This window comes from Vulpes vulpes, chromosome 2 (genome assembly GCF_048418805.1).
Source record: "Vulpes vulpes isolate BD-2025 chromosome 2, VulVul3, whole genome shotgun sequence".
Classification (NCBI taxonomy): Eukaryota; Metazoa; Chordata; class Mammalia; order Carnivora; family Canidae; genus Vulpes; species Vulpes vulpes.
Window position 1 is genome coordinate 12,240,577 of NC_132781.1, and position 22,404 is coordinate 12,262,980.

The 22,404-nt window shown below is 37.4% G+C and overlaps 1 protein-coding gene across 12 annotated transcripts in view; it reads right to left on the reverse strand.

Annotated features, from left to right (window-relative positions):
• Nucleotides 1–22,404, reverse strand: part of CEP112 (centrosomal protein 112) — a 397,262-nt gene that overhangs the window by 130,937 nt on the left and 243,921 nt on the right. The window lies entirely within an intron of this gene.

Consider the following 22,404-nt stretch of genomic DNA (forward strand, 5'->3'; position numbering starts at 1 on the left):
AAATGTTTGATAGAATTCACTAGTGTAGTCATCTGGTCTAAAGTGTACTTGTTTATTCATTGGTTATTTCTGGGCTAATTCCATAAAAAGGTTCTACAAGCAGTTGTTTATGATTCTTCTTTCCAGGGAAACTGGCATAGAGATTGCCAAATACATATTTATGAAAGCAAAAAATAAAATGTTACCTGGCTTATTTTTTTAATTCACTTAAAAATATTTTGTGTGTGATCAGAAAATATAGGTGGTAACTTATATGTGTATATATAATATATAATATATAATTAATTTGGATATCAGATCATACTAAAGACTATTTTATACATACTAACATTTATAAAGGGGATTGGTATACGTTAATTATGTACAGCTAAGTGTAAATATTCAGCACATTGACAAATGTTCTTCATTTAATTAGGTGATTAGTGAGACAACCTAAGTTATGAGAACAAAATCAAAATATTATCTAATTACAAATATTCAAAACAGTGGCTGAAATACTTGATGGGAAGATGTGTGAAGCTAAAAAGAACAAAAGTTATTTAACTGAAAAAGATTACAAAATGTTTTCCCAAGTAACTTTCTCCTTTCCTTCTTGAAAGATCTGATCAAAGCCAACATCAGACTCCTTTCATGTTCCTGTAAATCTCTGCTCATGTGATTTTTAAAAATCTAAGATTTCCCCAAGAATTGTCTATCAAAACTTGTGCTATTTCTAGTTTCTGAGTGGTAAGGACTGGGTCTCTAGCATTGGCCAATTTTGACTTGGTTTTATTCCCAAGGTCTTACAGAGTATTTAAAAAAAAAAAAAAAAAAAACCACTGATCTTCACATCTGGATTTTTGATTAAAATGCTGTCTAATTCCTTGGCCATATAAGGCACATTTTAAAAAGATGGCACAGGGCAGTTAAAAGTCATGCCAAAACACTCTAACTGGAAACTTTTATAGTATTTTATTTTCAGTTTATAACCTAATAAATGCAGATAACATGGAACTTCTAAAGATCCTGCCAAATATAGTCCACTGACCCTGGGTGAACTCTTTATCTAATTTCAGCTGATACTATGTTGGGGCTATTTTATTCTCAGTTAAATTGTACAGGAAATAGACTAACCTGTAATTTAAAAAAAATCTATGTTAAAATACATTGTGACTCTTTAGGTCTTAGTCAACAATGTTATCTTTTCTTTGTATCCTTGTATTTAATGCATTTCTAGTGCACAGTTAACTTGAATATGAAGTTCAACTGAATTATACTAGTGATATGGCAATTTGCAAAATAATCCAGATATTCAGATCCTAATGTGATATACAATGAAAGAATTACACATTTAGTTTTCCTTCACTAAAAGTTGTTCTAAATGTACACATGCATTTACTTTGCATAAATCAGATAGTCAGTCATTCATTTAAATCCTGTTTAAGCTTTTTTGGTAAAATTAGCCAAGACTTCATTGCAGATCAAAAGTCACATATTTGAAGATAATGTCAAAATCTTAAACAGTTTCACCTCTTTAGAAATAGAAAATGACCGAGAGAGAAGCTAAGCAGCATGTGCATACTCACTCTTCTTCTTCCTTGCTACTTTTCTAACATCCTTTCTCGGTGTTCAGTTCCAAGGGATAAAATTATCATCAGAAGTAAAACTTAAAAATCTCTCAGGAAGTACAACAAATAAGGCAAATGCTTAGCAAATCTCAATTTTGTTAACTGTTTCCCCAAAGTTAATACTGTGGGACTATTTTATAACAAGACTATTCTGGGACATCCCTCTTTAATCTTTACATGGTTTGAGACTGAATGATTCCTACTCCAGAGAAAATACTATTGCAATAAGGTTTGTTATTTAGCACAGTAGCATTGGACTAGCAGGGATTCAATTTTTGTTCATGTAAATACTATCTGGTTGGTAATTTGCTTGATCCCAAAATAACTTCATGAACCTTCTAAGGACTTCTGGAGATCAGATTGACTTCTTATAACGTTATATCTCATGGTAACAGTTTCTCCATTTTTACAAAAGTTGAAATCAATATAATACCTACTACTCACCCCCTCCATTTTAAGAAAATACTGAATAAAAATGTCATGTTCCATGAGATTGTTGTTGAGGATGTTAACCACATCATATACTGATTTCTTTGTGAGAGCCTCTAGGAAATCCAAAGATTTCAATTCCAGGAATTTGAACTAATTATTTTTTAGAAGATTTTTTATTTAATATTTGACAGAGAAAGACAGAGTACAAGCAGGCAGAGCAGAAGGCAGAGGAAGAGGGAGAAGCAGTCTCTCCGATGAGCAGGGAGCCCGACATGGGATCAACTTGAGCAGAAGGCAGACGCTTCACTGACTGAGCCACCCAAGTGCCCCAGAACTTGAACTAATTAATTTTTAAAGTCTGGTTGCACTGAATCTTGTTCTAATTATGATGCTCTCTTTTCCATTTGTTCTTGGAAAATGCAGAGGCAAATTGAGGTCATTCTCTAGGTATATAAACCCTTGTACCATGCATTGTTTTTTCACAAGCCTTACCTCTGCTTTCATCTTATTTTTTTCTTTTATTTTCCTCTAACGTTGATTCCTTACTCTAAAAAAACTTGCATTTAAAAAGTCACCTTAACTTCCAGTATTTTCTCTCCTAAAGATATGAAAAACTAAAAATTAAAAAAAAAAACCCACCCTCAGCTTAAGTTAAAGCCAGAAAATGCCACAACTTCAAAGGAACTGAGTAAAAAAAGATAATAATAGTGTTGCAGGCAAGATTACCAATAGATGACAAAATTAGTGGATGCAAGTCTGAGGAGAAGCAGAATATTTTCATAGTCTCAAAGTATCTCAAGATATTTTTACATATTACAAAGGAGAAAAGGTGACTTTACAGCAGAGAAACCTGGCAGATACCACCTTCACCAAGTGATCAATGTCAATGTCACCAGTAATAAGACATTTCGGTATCATGCACCCCTTGATATAATGCATTTGAGAAAGGCACACCATTTCCGTAGCATTCTTGCCAAAAACGCATTACGTTAGCGTAATCACAAAAAAGCATCAGACAAACCTAAAGTGAGGAACAGTCTACAAGATACCTAATACTCTTCAAAAATGTCAAGGTCAAGAAAGAAAAGGGAAGATTGAGGAACTGTCATAGACTGGAGAGGACTAAAAGTTGAGCAAGTAAATGTGGTGGGAGATCCCAGAACAACAAAAAAGGAGCATTAGTGGAAAAACTGGTATAATTCAAATAAGGCCTACAGTTATTTACCAAAATAAATGTAGGTTGCCAATGTTAAAAAGTTATTTTATTAATGTGAATCTCCTCATTTTATTGGTTGCAATGTAGATAAATAACATGTTGACATGGGGGAAGCCGGGTGAAGGGTGCATGGGAATTCTCTGCACTATTTTTGCAACTTTTCAGTAAGTGTAAATAAAAAGTTTTAATATGGAAAAGTTTCAAAAAGTCACCGTCCATCTTTTTTATAAGTAAGCTTTTCCTAATTACTGTTTGACATTCTCTCAATTCATTCTAAACCCATGGCTTCCCATTTTATCCCCTTGGACTGCCTCAGAAAATTCTTCATATCTAGTGCCAATCCAAATATTGTACTTCAAGGGCCACCTCCTCCATAAAACATCCTCTGAATACGACAGACCTTCTCAGATTTCCCAGCATTGTACCCTAATCTAGAATTTATTATACAGAGTTATATAGTTTTAAAAGCTCTTTCGTGCTTGTATTTCTCATTATCACTATAACAATAAAAGCGTCCAGAAAGCAGGGACACAGTTACATTCCTTTTTGAGATCAGCACTGAACTAAGTATATAGTAAATGCTTGTTAATATATGTTGACTCATTTACCCACAAGTTAATAAGGAAACTAGAGATTTGGAAGTTCATATCACCCATTTACTCCCTCTTTGTGCTATTTGACACCAAATATAGGACAAAAAGGACCATCCGTTATAATCTAAGTATGGCAATTCTAATAATTTCTTGGTCTCAGGAAGTCTCTAAAATGGATGATATTCTTTCAATCTAACAAAATAGTCTGGGTTGAATAAACACCATCATCCATGTTAGAATTGCAATAATTAATAGAATTATAGGCCTGAATTATAACTCTTTAAAAGCTCCTTTAAAGACTCGTTAAAATCCCTCATTCAATAATAACATGAAATGTATAGTAACATAAGCAACTGTCACAAATATGATTCAAAGATATTGATGTTTTATGAGATATTTTCCATGACCCAGGGTTGCTTCCTTAGAGTATCCCTAGGATGTCTACTGATCTGTTAAATTCATGCAGTGGGAACAAATGTCCATTTTCTTTGCCAAGTAAATACCATAGATGAATATTAAAAATACTTCTGTTAGCCAAAACTCACATCTGCACACACTTAAAAATGTAGCTTTTCTTTTTTCAATAACAATGTGTAATACATTCTGGAAAATACAAAAAATATTATATAATACTCTACACCTGGCTGGTTAACTAGCATTTTAGTCATAAGTGCAATGATACATACAGCCTATATTATTATTGGAGTCAATTTGTGTATTTTTAATTCTGGACCCATGTATATGTATGTTACTCATTAGTAACTTTTTTGGACATATATCTCAGGTATATCTATAAAGAGAAGGCTCTCTCATTCTTCCTATCTGTTAACATATCTATATATGTATGATATATATATATATATATATATATATATATATATATATATATACATACACATACACATACACACACAAACGTATGAGATATATATCCCAAAAAGTTACTTGTGAGTTGGTTGTAAATCAAAACATAAAGTTCAAAATACACTCTAATGATGTAATGAACCAGTTAAAAATGTTTTTAAGGGGAAAAAAGAAAAAAATATTTTTAAGGGGAATGCAATTTCAAACATGGAAGTTAAAGAGATTCCACATTCTACATGCATTTTCTCATTGGTGTGATCTCATTTGATTCTTAAGATAGGTTTGTTTTGAGAAGCCATTTTCCAAAATTCACCAGTCAAGAAAAATAATTGTGCTAGTTAGAGTACTGAGAAATAAAACATCTTGATGGCTTCATTAAAAAAATTCTCACAAGTAAAACTATTAAATAATATGTACTTACCTGATTATATGGAAATCCCAAAGAATCGATAAAAAGAGAGGCTAGAACTAGTAGTTTAGAAAGGTCACAGGATACAATATTAATATAGAAAAGTCTATTTGTATTTCTAATATTAGCAACAAATAATTGGGTATTCAAGTTAAAAACATTAAATGATTAGATATAAGCCTAACAAAATAAATGCCACATCTATATGCTAAGAACTATAAAGACTGATGAAAGAAATGAAAGAAAACCTAAATAAACAGCGAAGATGTTCTATGGTCAGGCAGCCTGGGTGGCTCAGCGGTTTAGCACCACCTACAGCCCAGGGCATGATCCTGGAGACCTGGGATCAAGTCCCGAATTGGGCTCCCTGCGTGGAGCCTGCTTCTCCCTCTGCCTGTGTCTCTGCCTCTCTCTCTGTGTCTCTCATGAATAAATAAATAAAATCTTTAAAAAAAATGTTTTATGGCCATGGATTGGAAGACTCATTATAATTAACATTCCATTTCTTTCCAAACTGAGAAATAGATACTACACAGTTTTTTAAAAATCCCAGCAGGATTTTGTGTAGACATTACTATGCTGATTCTAAGAAAAGCAAAGGAACTACTGCAGGCAAAAAAATTTTGAAAAAGAACAAAGTTGGACAACTCATACCACCTGTCTCCTAGACTGACTAGAAGACTACAATCATCAAGACACTGTGTGGGGCACCTGTGAGGTGAGGGGCTCAGTCAGTTCAGCATACGATTCTTGGTTTCAGCTCAGGTTATGATTTCAGAGTCCTGAGATCCAGTCCTGCATCGGGCTCCATGTTCAGCATGGATTCTGCTTGAGATTCTTTCCCCCTTCCTCTCTCTCCCCCTCTGCTACTTCTCTGCCCTGCTCACGAGCCCTCTCTCTAAAACAAACAAACAAACAAATAAAATATTTTTTAAAAACCCACTGTGGCATTATTAGACAAGAACAGTTACGGATATCAATTGTACAAAATTAGAAAGTCCAGTAGCACACTACATATTTATGGTCAACTGATTTTCAAAAAGCTGCAAATGCCATTTAACAGAGATAGTCTTTTTAATAAATAATGCTGAAACAACTGAATCTCAATCTGTACCTTGTACCATTCATAAAATCTGACTCAAAATGGACCACAGATCTAAATATAAAACTTAAAACTTCTAAAAGAAAACAGGAGAAAATCTTTGTGACTTTAGGTTAAGCACAGATTTCTTAGCTATGACACCAAAAGCATGATCTATAAAAGAACAAACTGATAAATTGGACTTCATAAAAAATTAGGAATCCCTATTCTCTGAAAGACATTGCTAAAAGATGAGAAGTTAAGCCACTGACTGTGAAAAGTGTTTACAAATCATATCTTTTATAAAGGATTTGTATCCAGATTATAAAAAGAACTATAAAAATTCAATAAAAAGAAAAAAAAAAACTGGGGCAGCCCGAGTGGCTCAGCGGTTTAGCGCCGCCTTCGGCCCAGGACCTGATCCTGGAGACCCAGAATTGAGTCCCATGTCCGGCTTCCTGCATGGAGCCTGCTTCTTCCTCTGCCTCTCTCTCTCTCTGTCTCTTATAAATAAATAAAATCTTTAAAAAAGAAAAAACTGGATACAAAATTGGATAAACATTCAGATAGTTTACCAAGAAAGATACTCAAATGATACATACATGAAAAGATGTTCAACATTATTAGTTATTATAGGGAAATACACATGCAATGAGATACACCTGTTAGGAAGGCTAAAATGATGTCACAAATTCAACAGTTATCAGGTGCTGGTGAGGATACAGAGCAACTAGAACTTATATGTATTTTTGATGGAAATGCAAAATGATATAGCCAATTTGGAAAACAGTTTGGAGTTTCTAAAGCTTAAAGATAGAGTACATACAATCCCACTCTTTGTTATTTACCCAAGTGGAATGAAAAATTTATGTTCACACAAAACCCTTATCTGAATGTTTAACCACCCAAATATTTCTCCATGGAGAATGGACAAACTTTGGTACATCCATCCAATGGAACATTATTGATAATAAAAAAGAAAGGACTATTGCTACACATAAGAACATGAATGAATCTCAAATGCATTACACTAAAGGGAAAGAAACCAGACTGAAAAGGCTACATACTGAATGATTCATTTATATGATATTCCAGAAAAGGCAAATCTAATAGTCACGGAAAATAGTGGTTTCCAGGAATCAGAGTAAGAGGAAGGAAGTGGGATTGACACAAAGGGCCTAGAGGAGTATTTGAGGTGATGGAATAGTTGTTTATCTTGATTGTGGTGATGGGTTGTCAATGTTGCATAACTGATCATCGTTTGTATGAAAATTATATCTTGATTAAAAATGTTTTTAAAATAAGATTTCTGATAAAAGAAAGAGCCTGATTCCTTCTGGAGTTGGTGTAAGAAGGAATAAGGCAAGGGCAGGTAACATTTTTGAATGAGGATGATGAGTTCCCCAGGTCTTCCAGGCAGAGAGAAAAAACACATGTAAAACCATGAAAGGAGAATGCTTACAGCCTATTTGGGGGAAAAGGGAGTCTTCTGGGGTGAGCACAGCACAGATTGTGTCTGTGGTGGGGGTGACAGTTAAGAAAGGTAGAAGAGGATACCGCTTCATACTCATTATGATGGCAATCAAAATGAGAAAAGAAACAAACCAAAATCAAGTGTTGGCAATGATGTGGAGAAATTGGAACCCTTGTGTACTGCTGGTGGGAATGTAAATGGTGCACCAGATATGATAAATAGTATGGAGAGTTCCTCAAAAAAGTAAAAATAGAATTATCATATAGTCCAGCAATTCCATACTAGATATTATACCCAAAATAACTGAAGGCAGAAGCTCAGATTGATATTTGTACACCCATATTCAAAGCAGAATTAGTCACAATAGCCAAAAAGTAGAAGCAACCCAACTGTCCATGGAGGAGATGAATAGATAAAATGTGGTGTATACAAACAATGGACTATATTCAGCCTTTTTTTAAAAAAGGAAACTCTGACACAGGCTACAACATGGATAAACATTGAAGACATGATGCTAAGTGAAATATGGCAGTCACAAAAAGATAAATACTGTTTGATTCCAGTCACATGAGGTACCTAGAGCCATCAAATACATAGAAATAATGTAGAACCCTGGTTGCCAGGGGCCAGGGTTGGGGAGAGAAATAAGGAGTTAGTGTTTCATGGGGACAGTTCAGGTTTTACAAGATGAAAGAATTCTGGAGATGGTGGTGATGGTTTCACAACAATTTAAATGTACTTAATGGCATTGAAAAATTATATTAATTAAAATAAATGAGAAGAAAAAAGGGGAAAGGTAGGAGAGGAGAAATGCAATTATGCAAATCCTTGGCCAGGAAGCTCAGGAGCTGTGGCAACTTCACTTTGCTGCGGGTAATGACACTTTGCAGGCTTGTAAGCAAGAGAGGGAAATGCCATTAGCTCACACTTTACCTTTCCACAAGGTCCTGCCTGGTCCCTACCCTTCCCCCACAGACTTCTTGGGAGTTTTTCAAGGCATGCTGGCCAACAGATCCAGACAATGGCTCTGATTTCAGTTCACTGTAATCACAGGGTCCTTTGTCCCATTATCCTTGCCCCCATTAGAGGGTATCTCTCTGAAGGGAGAGGCTGTTTTTATACTGCCAGTGCCTAATCCAGCCCAGCCATGAGATTTTTTTTTCCCTTTTTAAAAAGTAAGCTGTGCTGCCCAACATGGGACTCAACTGAGCTCACAACCCTGAGATCAGGAGTTGCATGCTCTACCCACTGAGCCAGCTCAGCGCCCCTGAGATCTGTGTTTTTAGAAAGATCCCTGTCTCAGGCAGAGAGTGTCTCAATCTTACCTTCTTCTCTTTGAGGCCAGATGGTCCTGTGTCCCTCAGGGGCCTCAGACTACCAGCTTGCTCTGCCTCGGGGCCACTATGAGCTTCTCCTTTCCTCCCTATCAGACCCTGAGCTGGGCTTTTCTTGGAGGCGAGTGATCTGAAATCAGGGAAGCCCACATTTCCTTCGGCATTCATTAAGGTTACAGAAGCAAAAATGAGAGCCCTATGAGCAGGCTGACGTCAGGCAGGCAAAATTTCTGCTTTTTTCTGAAGCTAATGAGGGCACAGCTTCCCTGCCCTGATAGGAAGATGACCTGGGCCAGGGGCAGGAGCATCAGAGAACATCCCAAACTCACCAGCATGGCTGAGGAGGGGCTGGTGACATCACAATCACACTGCTTGGTTTCTGACAGCAGCTAATGTAATACTAGGCCTGAAGGGTCAGGACATTATTTTCTTTGTGACTCTGGTCTCTCAGGGCAGAATGGGGAAGCAGGTTGAAGATGTCCTAGGGCTCGGGGCAGGGTAACAAGATAACCAGGGGGTGATTTGTATATCCCTGTTAGGACTACAACATGGTTAGAACAGAGAACATTTAGAAAAACTGAACAATACAATTTAAAAATCACTTATAATCCCATTCCACAGAGAAATGAACTAGCATATTTGCATTTTTCCGGTGTGTAAATATATCTATGACTTCCTTTTTTCTTGGTCTCACATCCCAAATCAAATTTGTCAAGAAGCTGTGTTGGCTCCATCTTTAAATATATTCAGAATCTGACCACCTCCACTGGCGCCACTCTGCTCCAGGCCCCCATAATCTCTCCCTTGGAGTACCGCAGCGCCCTTCTAATGGGTTTCCCACCTTTGTCCTCACGCTGCCAGAATGATCTTTTCAAGTCTAAGTTGGATCATATCACTCCTTGGCACAACGCCCTGATGTTCTTCCATTACTCTGAGTTAAAGTCCTTACAACTGCCTCAAAGGCCCTATGTGCTCAGGACCCTTGGGATTCCTCAAAATTCATTTCCTACTCTCTCTCCCTATCTACTTTCTTCTCCCCGTGCTGGCTTTCCTGCTGGTCCTTAACCATGCCAGCCATGCTCTTGTTTGGTCTTTGTACTGGCTGTTCACTCCATTAGAAATGTTTTCCTCCAGATAATCCACATGGCTGATTCAACTCCTTTGCTGACCTCAACGAGGCCAACTCTGATCACACCATTTAAATGGCCCCAACTCTGGTACTCCAGTCTCCTTTACTCTTTTCTATCATTTCTCTTTCGGTAGCACTTAGACACTTTTTAAAAATTCTATGTACATTAATTATGTGGCATGTTAACTGCTTGTTATTTGTCTCTCTTGCTAGAATGTGAACTCTGAGGAGACAGGAATATCTGCCTACACCAAGTGTCTAGGACTGCTATACACGAAATTGGCACCAAATGTTGAAAGTGTTAAGAGTGTGCCATTGTCTGCTAACTGTCCCTCAGCATCCATTCTTCTTCTATTTCTTTGTTTATTGATTTATTTATTAATTTTAATTCCAGTATCATTAACATAGTGTTGTATTAATTTTAGGTGTACAGTAGAGTTATTCAACACTTCCATACCGCCCAGTGCTCATCATGACAAGTGCATTCCTTAATCTCCATGTTTTACCCATCCCCCTATTCCTGTCCCCTCTGGTAACCATCAGTTTGTTCTCTATAGTTGAGTCTGTTTCTTGGTTTCTCTCTCTCCTTCTCTAACTTTGCTTGTTTTGTTTCTTAAAGTCCACATTTTAGTGAAATAATATGGTATTTGTGTTTCTCTCACTGACTTTTTTTTTCTATAGCTCCATCCATATTGTTGCAAATGGCAAGATTTCATTCTTTTTTTTTTTTTAAGATTTTATTTACTTATGCATGAGACACACAGAGAGAGAGGCAGAGACACAGGCAGAGGGAGAAGCAGGCTCCATGCAGGGAGCCTGATGTGGGACCTGATTCCGGGACTCCAGGATCATTCCCTGAGCCAAAGGCAGATGCCCAACCACTGAGCCATCCAGGCATGCCAGATTTCCATTCTTTTTATGGCTGAATAATATTCCATTGTATATATACCACATCTTCTTTCTCCATTCATCTATTGATGGATATTTGGACTGCTTCCATACCTTGGCAATTGTAATAATGCTGCTATAAACATAGGAGTGCATGTATTCCCTTGAATTCATGTTTTTTGGGGGAAATACCAGATAGTATGACTACTGGATCATAGGGTAGTCCCATTTTTTTTAACTTTCTGAGGACCCACCATACTGTCTTCCACAGTGGCTGCACCAGTTTGCATTCCCACCAATAGTGCACCAGTGTTCCCCTTTATCCACATCCTCACCAACACCTGTTTCTTGTGTATTTTATTTTAGCAGGTGGGATTTTGACAGGTGGGAGATGCCTGTGCTCTTTTCTAGGATTTTTATGCTTTCAGGTCAATCTATTTTTTTAAAAGATTTTATTTATTCATTTGAGAGAGAGAGAGAGAGAGAGAGCACATGTGAGCTGGGGGAGGGGCAGAGGGAATCTTAAGTGGAATCTCAAGTAGACTCCACACTGAACAAAGAGCCCAATGCAGGACTCAATATCATAACCCTGAGATCATGACCTAAACTGAAATCATGAGTCAATGCTTAACTGACTGAATCACCCAGGTGCTCCTCAGGTCAATTCATTTTGAGTTTATTTTTGTGTATGGTGTAAGAAAGCGATCCAATTTCTTCTTTTGCATATAGCTGACCAGTTTTCCCAACACCATTTGTTGAAGAGACTGTCTTTTTCCCATTTGATATTCTTTCCTCCTTTGTTGAAGATTAATTAACCATATGATTGTGAGTTTATTTCTGGGTTTTTTATTCTGTTCTTTTGATCCATGTGTCCATTTCTGTGCCAGTACTATACTGTTTTGATTAGTATAGATTTGTAATACAACTTGAAGTCTGAAACTGTGATACCTCCAGCTTTGCTCTTCTTTTTCAAAACTGCTTTGGCTATTCAGGCCTTTTGTGGTTTCATATAAACTTCAGGGTTTTTTGTTCTAGTTCTGTGGAAAATGCTGTTATTTGGTAAGGATTGCATTAGATCTGTAGATTGCTTTGGGAAGTATAGACATTTTAATGATATTTGGTCTTCCAATCTATGAACATGGAATGTCTTTCCATTTCTTTGTGTCATCTCCAATTTTTTTCATCAGTGTTCTAGAGTTTTCTGAGCAGAGGTATTTCACTTTTTTGGTTAGGTTTATTCCTAGGTATCTTATTTTTGGTCCAGTTGTAAATGGGATTAAATTCTTAATTTCTCTTCCTGCTGCTTCATTATTAATATATAGAAATGTAACAGATTTCTGAGATTAATCTGTTCTCAGAGGGATATCTTTTTTGGGTTTTGATATTTATGTTATGCTAACCAAGAATAGACTACCACATCAAAAGAGATGAATATTTTAGAAGTCCACAATATAGATAACTAAAGGCTTTCAGGCAGGTTGTACCAATTTATGTTCTAACTAATAATATTTTGGAGTATCTATTCATTACACTTTTGGTATTTGGTATTATTAATTAAAAGTGATGCCAGTGTCATTTAAAATAATTTGTTTATTCAATACATGAAAAATAGTATCTTATCTTAATTAGTATTTCCCTTGATTGCTTGTGAGAATAAAGAGGTATATTTAAACCAACTGTAGTTTTTCTGGTCATATACTTTATTTATTTTTACTGGGTCCCATAATGTATTCAATTTAGTAAATTAATTGACCATTTTCAATTATTATTATTTTTTAAGATTTACTTATTTGAGAGCGAGAGAGAGAAAGAGAGAGAGAGAGAGAGTACACGGGAGCAGGGAGCAAGGGCAGAGGAAGAGGGAGAAGCAAACTCCCCGCTGAATAGGGAGCCTGACTCTGGCCCTTCCTGGGATCATGACCTGAGCCAAAGGCAGCTGCTTAACTGACTGACTGAGCCACCCAGGTGCTCCATTCGATTATTAATTTAATCCTCACAATATTGAATTAGGAAACCCCATACCACAGGGAATAATTGCCTCCCTTCCATTATGAACAATGATTAGACTGACACTTGACTCTCAACCCAGAGCTCTTCCAATGTGCCATGCCCTCTGACCCCTCTGTGACATCAGATACTCTGTGCCTAACACCTAACGCCCATCAATCAGCTCACCCTCTGCCCTCCTTTCCTAGAAAATCTCCAAACAAAACAGGCAGGAATATGGACAGTGAGGCTCTGCTTCTTTATTCCAATCTAAGTCTGCTAACAAATGGAAAATACTTTCATTCTAAGTTCATCAAATGCTACTGAAATGTTGGCGTGGTATAGAAAAAAATATCAGTTGAAGGCTAGTCCGGATATTAAAATAATTAGAGTCTAGTTACATATAATCTAAGTTCAGTATTACTTTCAAAAAGGCACTCATTTAAAATATATGTAGTCAGCATTATGATGTTCAATAATTAAATTATAGGATATATAAAGAGAAAGGATACCTCCTTTACATAAAAAGCACATAGGGTGATCACAGAGCTTAACATGCAAGTTAGGACATGTTTAAGAGTGGAAGAGGTGGGGAATGTTAAATCATTCAGGATCCTGGAACAACAGGTGCAAACTGGGACCTTCCCAGGCAAGTTGGGACGTATAGGCCCCCCACTTCTGGTAAACCATTGAGACAGTGCCATAAAATATTCTTTCTGTTCTTATTTGTAATCACTTCATCATTGTTGAAGATACTAATGGAATACATATTTATTTTATTTTATTTTCTTCCTTGTTATGAAAAAATGATTCACTGCCAATAAGACTCCTATAGGTTTGGCTATGAAGCCGAAAAGGATTGAAAGCTTTGTACAATTATCACTGCTAATCTGAAAAACACACATGAATGTACACACACAACACATACCAAAGAAACTCACAAAAACCGAAATGAACACACATAGAAGTGTGTGCACCTTTGGGCGCAAATACCTGCTTATTTTACTCTCAATTCTCTCAGTTGGGATATCAATCTCTGAAGATGCCAAATAAATTGTTCATTTTCAACAGCTTCTCAAGTCAAAATACCATCTTTTGCTACCCTGACCTAAGATAACTTCCCTTTATTCTAGGTAGAAATTTTCTACCTTAAGAAAACCCTAAAGGATAAAACCAACAACTTCTGGTGAATGGCAGGACTTACATTTATAATGATGCCATTAGAATATTAGAAAGTTAGGCCAGAGAAAGGCAAGGGAGGGCTGACCTTATAAATTGTAAATATTTACTTTAAAAATAAATTTACACTTCTAGATTTTATTTTGAAATAGCCTTAACATAGACTATACTGCTTTTAATTTTCTGTAAGTAAAACATAGCTATCTAGCCTAGGAAAACTCAACTTTGAAGTTAAGCTATTGATCTGCTCTCCCAGATTGCCAGGAAATAAAAGTGCTCTTTAATATGCAGCAAAGAGGCAGAGGGAGAATCGGCAAAAGATTCTCTGGGAAACAGCAAGAGCTGCATTCAGCAGGGAGTGCCCATTGCTGTCTGCACTGAGCTCCGCAGCCCTGCATTCAGGTCGGGATGGTAAAAGCTTGACGATGTAAATATCCAATAGGGGCTCTTTTTGTTTAATAAACAGACACCCCAGACATTATTCCAGCATTTATTTAGTAGAATCATTGTGAAACAGGTGCCTCACAGCAGAACCACAAAAAGTAGGAGAGAGCTGGGGATAGATGCAAAACTGTGTCTCTAAGAAACACACAATTCCTCCTGTTACATAGGAGATACATAAACTGATTTAACTAAAATATTTGGTTTGAGGGGGATTCCTGGGTGGCTCAGCAGTTTAGATCCTGCCTTCGGCCCAAGGCATGGTCCTGGAGTCCCGGGATTGAGTTGCACATCGGGCTCCCTGCATGGAGCCTGCTTTTCCCTCTGCCTGTGTCTCTGCCTCTCTCTATGTGTCTCTCATAAATAAACAAATAAAATCTTTAAAATAAAATAAAATATTTGGTTTTGACTGCTTTGTAGATATTGTCAAAATGACAAAAAAAGTCTTAGCTTTGGTATGAAACAAGGCATAGCCGCTTTCACCACTCCAAGAAGGTTTACAGTGGAGGTACTCTGAAGACACTTTAAAATTCTAAACCTTGATATAAATGAACACCAGTTCATCACATTCAAATTATGTACACACTCATGGTTTTCCAAATTGTCATTTGTGCATGTTTTTCTTTTGTGAATCAATTTACTGTTATTTTGAGATGTATCACTGTGGTCCATTCTATCAAGCTGCAGTCACAGGCAAATGCCAACTTGAAGTTCATCAACATTTGTGAAATTATATAAAAATGAGATGGATGTTGTTTGTCAATCAATTTTTGTAAGTCTGAACTGTTTGAGGATAATATTTAATTTAAAATTTTAAGGATATAAAACTTCATATTTTTAGCAAAGGAAAAAGTCAGGGAAAAGATCAAAGCAAAGGGAACAGAATTGAGATTAGAAATCCATTTTAAGCCAAAATGACAATGTCTTCATAAGTTAATATTAATCCTTTAATTATAAATTTCAAAGGTTTAAGTAGTTTCTATGACCTTAGCTTTGAATAATTATGCCATATGGAGCTTTTCTTAAATTTGAAAAAGATGCTGAATTGTTGCTCAAAGCCTTTTAATGACTTCAGGTTGGCACAATTCCAGTATAATCCTTCAGACACTATTAAAATTACAGACCAGGAACCCAAGCTGGTAAATGCTATGTCAGTTTCACAAGTGCTTTCTACTCAGTAGAGTACGGTGTGGAAAATGTTTGATGTGTTCCTATATTTTTAAATATTTAATTTTTAATATGTTTTCAAATTTTGTGAAGCTTAAAATAACTACTGATAGTAGAGAATTCACAAAGGAAATGATGGATGAATTTACACTAAACACAAATAAGATCTTTTGTGTATCATAAAGTTAAATGATAATAAAAGGCAAGCACCAAAAATATCTGCCACAAAGCTAAGAATTTTTTCATCCTGTAAGGTGATAAGAAAAACATTAGGACACTAACAGAAGAGAAACAAAGGGTGTGAACAGGCAGTTCTCAGAAAATGAAATATATGCACAACAAATCTATTATAAATGTTCAAGTTCACTTTTAAAAATGCAAATTAAGAACAACAATTTTTTTTAACAAAAAAATACCAAAAATTAAAGAAAAGTATTAGTGGTAAGGATTGGCTAGATAAAATGGATATTCTGTTGTGGAAAATATAAAATAGTACAACTTTTCGGAAAAGCGATCTGACCCTCTAATTCTATTGGGATCTTAACCTAAGACAAAAACAATGGAAATGTTGACAAAAATATACATATGAAGATATTCATCTCTGCATCAATGTAGGCAATTTTTTTAAAGCTAAATGTTTAAAAATAAGAGAATACTCCAATACACTATGCTGCATCCATAAAATGGAATATCATGAAACAACGAACACTATATTTTCAAAGAATCTCCAATGACATTGGAATATTCTTTGTATGACTTTTCAAAAAAAGCAAAACACTGCACTGTTTATTTAGTATGATCTCAGTCCGCTAAACTCACATAGCTATTTTATACATACATTAAATTATCACTATTGGTTATCTCTAGCTGGTGGTAGTAACAGGAAATTTTACACTTCTCTGTTTCCCATATTTTCTAAAATAGCTTCTTATTTCAAGAAAGGTTATTTAAAAAATAACCGAGTAGATTTCTGAAACAATGGTAAATTATAAATACCAAAGTTTTAATCAAACTTCTGAAAATGACCCACTACCATCACCTAGTAACAGTCTAATTTTTCAAAGGCTCATGTTTTTTGTGGACTCTGTTTCAGTTTGGTTTATTTTTTATTTATTTATTTATTTTTTTAAAAGATTTTATTTATTTATTCATGAGAGACAGAGACAGAGACAGAGACACAGGCAGAGGGAGAAGCAGGCTCCATGCAGGGAGCCTGATGTGGGGACTTGATCCCGGGTCTCCAGGATCACGCCCTGGACTGAAGGCAGCGCTAAACTGCTGAGCCACCAGGCTGCCCCTCAGTTTGGTTTAAAAAGATTTTTAAAAGGTGAGAAAAGCAGCTTTCACTTTGCAAATGTCAATCACTGACTCTTTTGGAATCTCTATTTCATGTCTTGTGACCTGCTGGAGGATTTCATGCTTCTTTATATATATATATATATATATATATATATATATATATATATTTTTTTTTTTAAGTTTATTTATGATAGTCACACACACACAAAGAGAGAGAGAGAGAGAGAGAGAGGCAGAGACACAGGCAGAGGGAGAAGCAGGCTCAATGCACCGGGAGCCCGACGTGGGATTCGATCCCGGGTCTCCAGGATCGTGCCCTGGGCCAAAGGCAGACGCCAAACCGCTGCGCCACCCAGGGATCCCTCATGCTTCTTTTAAAGCCACCGATGATGTCGGCAAGGCCTGAGCTGCTGCTGACAGAGACACAGGTAGGGTCTGGACTCAGGGATTCCTTCATATCCTCAACATTGTAAGTCCACTGGCACAACCCAGACCCACAGGGAATGTTCTGTCCAGATTATTTATTATTCTGGTGTTATTTGCCTCTCTGAACCTCAATTTTATGAGAGAAAATTAATTTCTAAACCCCTCAATTCTGACAGGATTCTGAGCTTCTGGCAAACATTTTAGTTTGCAGATTTAAACATGATAAAACATTAAACCTTTTATAAAATACAGTAGAAGAATTCAAGTAACACTCACAATCGCACAACATGCAGCAACAGGATTCTGTACCAGTTTACTAGTGTTAATTCAGGTTCTCATATTAAGAACTCTACTGATGTGTGTACAAAAAAATGAAACTATGTCTGAAAAATATTTTATGCAATACATTTAGTTTACTAAGTAACATGGAAGAAATTACCACACTAAAAAAAAAAAATAAAGATGTGAATATAAAGATGTATCCTGTCCCATCTAAAGTATTTATATGGGTTGAAATCAAATGTGGATGAATCAAAACTAATGTCTTATTTATTCATATTACCATTCCCATAGCTAGGCTGAATTTCTCAGTTCATCATCATTCTCTCATTTTCTCAACATTTATCAGTGTCTGCTTTGGAGGAGACGCCAACACATGATCCTGGGGCTTTAGAAACCAGCATTTCACAAGGACTGCTTTCAGGGAACTCAGCCAGGTCTTCCTGCACTTAGAAATGCTGAACTCCTTTCATTAGTCAAGTAAAAACATTTGTCAATCAGAAATACAAATTGCTCTTCACATTAAGAGCTCAGCACTTGTATTTTATCATTGGACCTTGGGATTGGTTAATTCCACCAACTCAACAAAAACCAAACTCATGGCACTGAACACTAGCCTAGGTAATGCTCTCATCCCTTTCTCTAGACTCTCCATCTGCCAACACGTTCCTATGTCCTGATGAACCCTGCTGGCCCCTTTAACCATGGGGGCTAAAGTGCTACCATGCTAAAACCCCATTTCTATCTTCTTGTGCTACTTGGGTTCTCAGTTCAATTCAGGAACATTCCATTCTTCCAGACGCATGCTGCCATCCTCCCTCCTGTATCTGCAGAACTCCAATTCTATCTGGGCAAATTCCCTTACACCTGCTTCCTTCTAGCCACATTCCAGCCCAGCCCAAAGCCTGGCTATTTCACTTCTCCTGGAATTCCTTACTCATAAGAATGCTATTCTTTACTAAAAGCATAGATGATATCAGATAGAAGGTCCTTGCAAGTCTCATCACAGACCCCCTGGTATCTTTACCAGTTCTCTCCTTCCTTCCTCCCTCCTTGGAAGTCATGGCTCCTATAATTCACTCACTCAGTATATGCTAGGAGGGTACCTATCAGGTGCCAAGTTTTCTAAACACTAGCAGTACAGAAGTGAACAAGGCAGACAAGGTCCTGCTAAAAGAGCTTATATTCTAATGTGGGGGATGGGGATGAATAGAAAATAAACAATCAGAAAAATGAAAAGATGAGTCCAGATAATGAGATGAGCTATGAAGACAATGGGACCACTGAAGGTGGTAGAGCTGGACACAACTTTAGAGAGAGAGGTTACGGAAGGATATGGAGCAGTACAGAGTGAGGAGGAGGAAGATGGCCACAGAAAATCTGGGGGAAGAACATCCCAGACAGAGGGGTGGCAGGTGTCAAGGCCTGGAGGAAGGAGAGCACGAGGCCTACTCCAGGAACAGGCCAAGGTCTCCTGAGGCTGGATGCCTGTGGCCAAGGGGTGAGGGTGGGCCTGTGCTGGTCTTCCATCCACACCTTCCTGCCTCAGGTGGTGGCCCTCCGGTGTCTATGGCTCTCTGCATCACTAAGCAATTGCTCTCCATTAATCTCTTCTTGTGTACTGCAACACAATTTCAGCCTAAAAGTATACTCCCTTAAGAACTACACCTTCCTTTTAATACCAGACATATTCACGAATCTCCACTGCCACACTTATCTACTGAGACTCTGTTTCTGTCCACAGTATTCCTTTCAGGGCTCTATCCAAGATCATCAATGACTTCTCACTTTCAAATCCCGGGACCTTTCCTCCACCCTCAGCCTTCCTGATTTTCTGTCACATTCTTGAAAATCCGCCTTTCTAAATATTCTCTTCCTTTGTTTCCATGAAAATACATTCTTCTCAGATTCCTCTTACCTTGAGGACCCTTCTTTGACTGTTTCCTCCCTGACCTCTTCAATGAAATTCTTCCTTCACAGCTGCCTGTTTTCTTCCTGTAACCCTCTCTTGAACAGGCCCTCTCTGTGGGTGACCCTTACAGCTGTTTGTTCCAGTCCTGCCTTCTCTTATGATTATCTACAAACGTTCTTTCCACAGCTAGAGAACATCACAGCTGGGCAGAGCAGAGACACTTCAAAGCCAACAAGTTCATCGCGGTACATACCTTCTTCCTCCCCAAACCAGACTTCTACCGTCCTGATTTATGAACAGTCGGGTTATATTTCACAAGTCTAATCAACCTCACAACTTTAATCAATGCCATTTCTGAAGTGATTTTCAAACATGTCCCCTGTGTCACTGCTATGCTCTCACTGCCCTCCAGCACCTCAAACATGCCCTCAGGGGCCTCCTGCCTGTGTGAATCTGGTCCCCACCAACTCCTACTGAGAGGGCATCTGAAAGATTTTCCTAAAAAACACTTGAATCTTGACATTCAGGGCTTAACAACTTTCAGCAGCATCTTGTTGTCTACCCAATGAAGCTAAAATACTACTACAGTTTGGGGGACTTTCAGTGATCCCGAGCTATCTTTTAGCCTGATTACTAATCACTCCCTTTGATTAACCTCTATGCCATGCATGTAAATGGCTTTGTTTGCTCTTGCTGTTGTTATTCCTTTGGCTTAGAATGCCATCTTGCATATCTATTACTGATATCTAGTAAAAGCAACATCTCTTCCAGTTAATTTTCCCTCATTACCTTAATAGGAATAATTTCCCCCAATTCACACTCCACCTTGCATCATAGTCATTTTTGTACGTGTGTATGTCTTGGTGTCACTATTATTTTATGATTCCTTGAGAACAGTGCCTTTTTTTTCTTTTTCCTGTGTATCCCCACAGTGTCTGGGATAATGCCTTTCTGGGTTATAGAAGAGTTTCCAGAAATGTTTGCCAAATGAATCACTAATGGTTTCTAATACTGATTTTTTTTTTCATTTTCTGTAACCTGCTAATTAGTTACAACACATATAAACCTATACTGGAAAAAGTTAATCTTCTACTAAAGAGACACATTTGAAATGTGAATATATAATGAAAGAAAATTAAGGCCAAACTTGTATGTTCTATAAGTCTGGCTTTGTTATGTCCAATTTCCTTAAATTAGTGTGCACTGGTACACATGCCATTTAAGAACATTTAGAAATACCTCGAGCTGTTGGCAGAGACAAATGGAGCCAAGGCAAGGAATGATAAGAGTCGCCAGAGAGAGGGGTGCCTGGGGGGCTCTGTCATTTGAGCATTCAATATGTGATTTTGCCTCAGGGTCCTGGGATGGAGCCTTGCATGGGGTTCTTTGCTCAGTGTGGAGTCCGCTTGTCTCCCTCTCCCTCTGCCCTCCCCCCTGCTTGCACATGCTCTCCCTCTAAAATATATAAATAAGTCTTAAAAAAAAAAAAAAGAGTCAACAGAGAGAATACTAATTTCACTTTTCATCAGTCTCACTGATCTGCTATCGTCGGAGGGTAAAACTGTCCAGATAAGGAACTTTTCTAAGATGTGTAAAAGGCATCTCAACTGGAACCCACCGCCAGCGGCCCCGCCTCCTGCTTCAGCCATCTTCCTTCAGCTGCCAGAAAGCTGACTCCATTGGTCCACTGGCTCCAGCAAGTCTCCTCGGAATCACCCTTGACTGCTCAACAGCATGCCTCTCTCTTTCTGTCTTCCGCCTCACATCAAAACCAATAGAGGATGCCATCAGTTCCACCTTTAGAAACTAATCTGACTCTCATCAGGTTTCACCCTTGGCTGCTGTTGCCCAGGCAGAGCCTCTGTCAACTGGTCTAAGTTCTGGCAGTGGCCTTTTAACTAGTCTCCCTACTTCCTTCCTTGTCCTCAATTCAGTCTCTTCTCAGCATGCAGAGAGATCCTATTCAAATGTGAACCAACACATTCTACTTCACTGCTCAAAACCTGTGACTCCCAGAGAGTCAGAGCAAAAACCCTGAGGTTCATCCCCTGAGGTTTCTTCCCTGACTTCATTACTTCCTTCTCTTCCTCCTCCTTCTCCTTGGCCTCCATTTCTGGCCATATCAGCCTTCTTGCTTTCCTCTAAGAAGCCAGGCTCACTTCTGCCTCTTTAGAATTTTCTTCTTATCTATTTCTGGGTTCAGAACTATGCTGCCAAGGGCAAAGTCTGCTGAAATCTGAGTCTCAGATAAATTAAGATACTATAAAAGAAGCACCTTAGGATCACAATCCATGTAAAACCAATGGAGCAGTGCTTAGAATGGTGGTGTGTGTTTAATGAAGGCATAACATTTAAAGATGAAGAAAAGGTGAAAAAAAGTAAGCAGAACTGGAAGATTCTTAGATTACCATTTTCAAGTTCTTTGATCTCAAGATTAGATTGGTCTACAGAAACTAAAGAAGCAATTGATAGTTGCTATGATTAATAGCAATTCACATTTACTACCCAATTAAAAAGTTTCTTCCTTTCTAGAACACTGAAAGAATATTTGAGATTGTACCTGGAAATTCAGTCAACCCAAGATGTGCAAACATTATATTGACATATATTTCAAAAATGTATCAATTCAAAAGAAACTTTCCTTAATTTGAAATAGTAATCTGGGAAACTATGTCATCATTTACATTA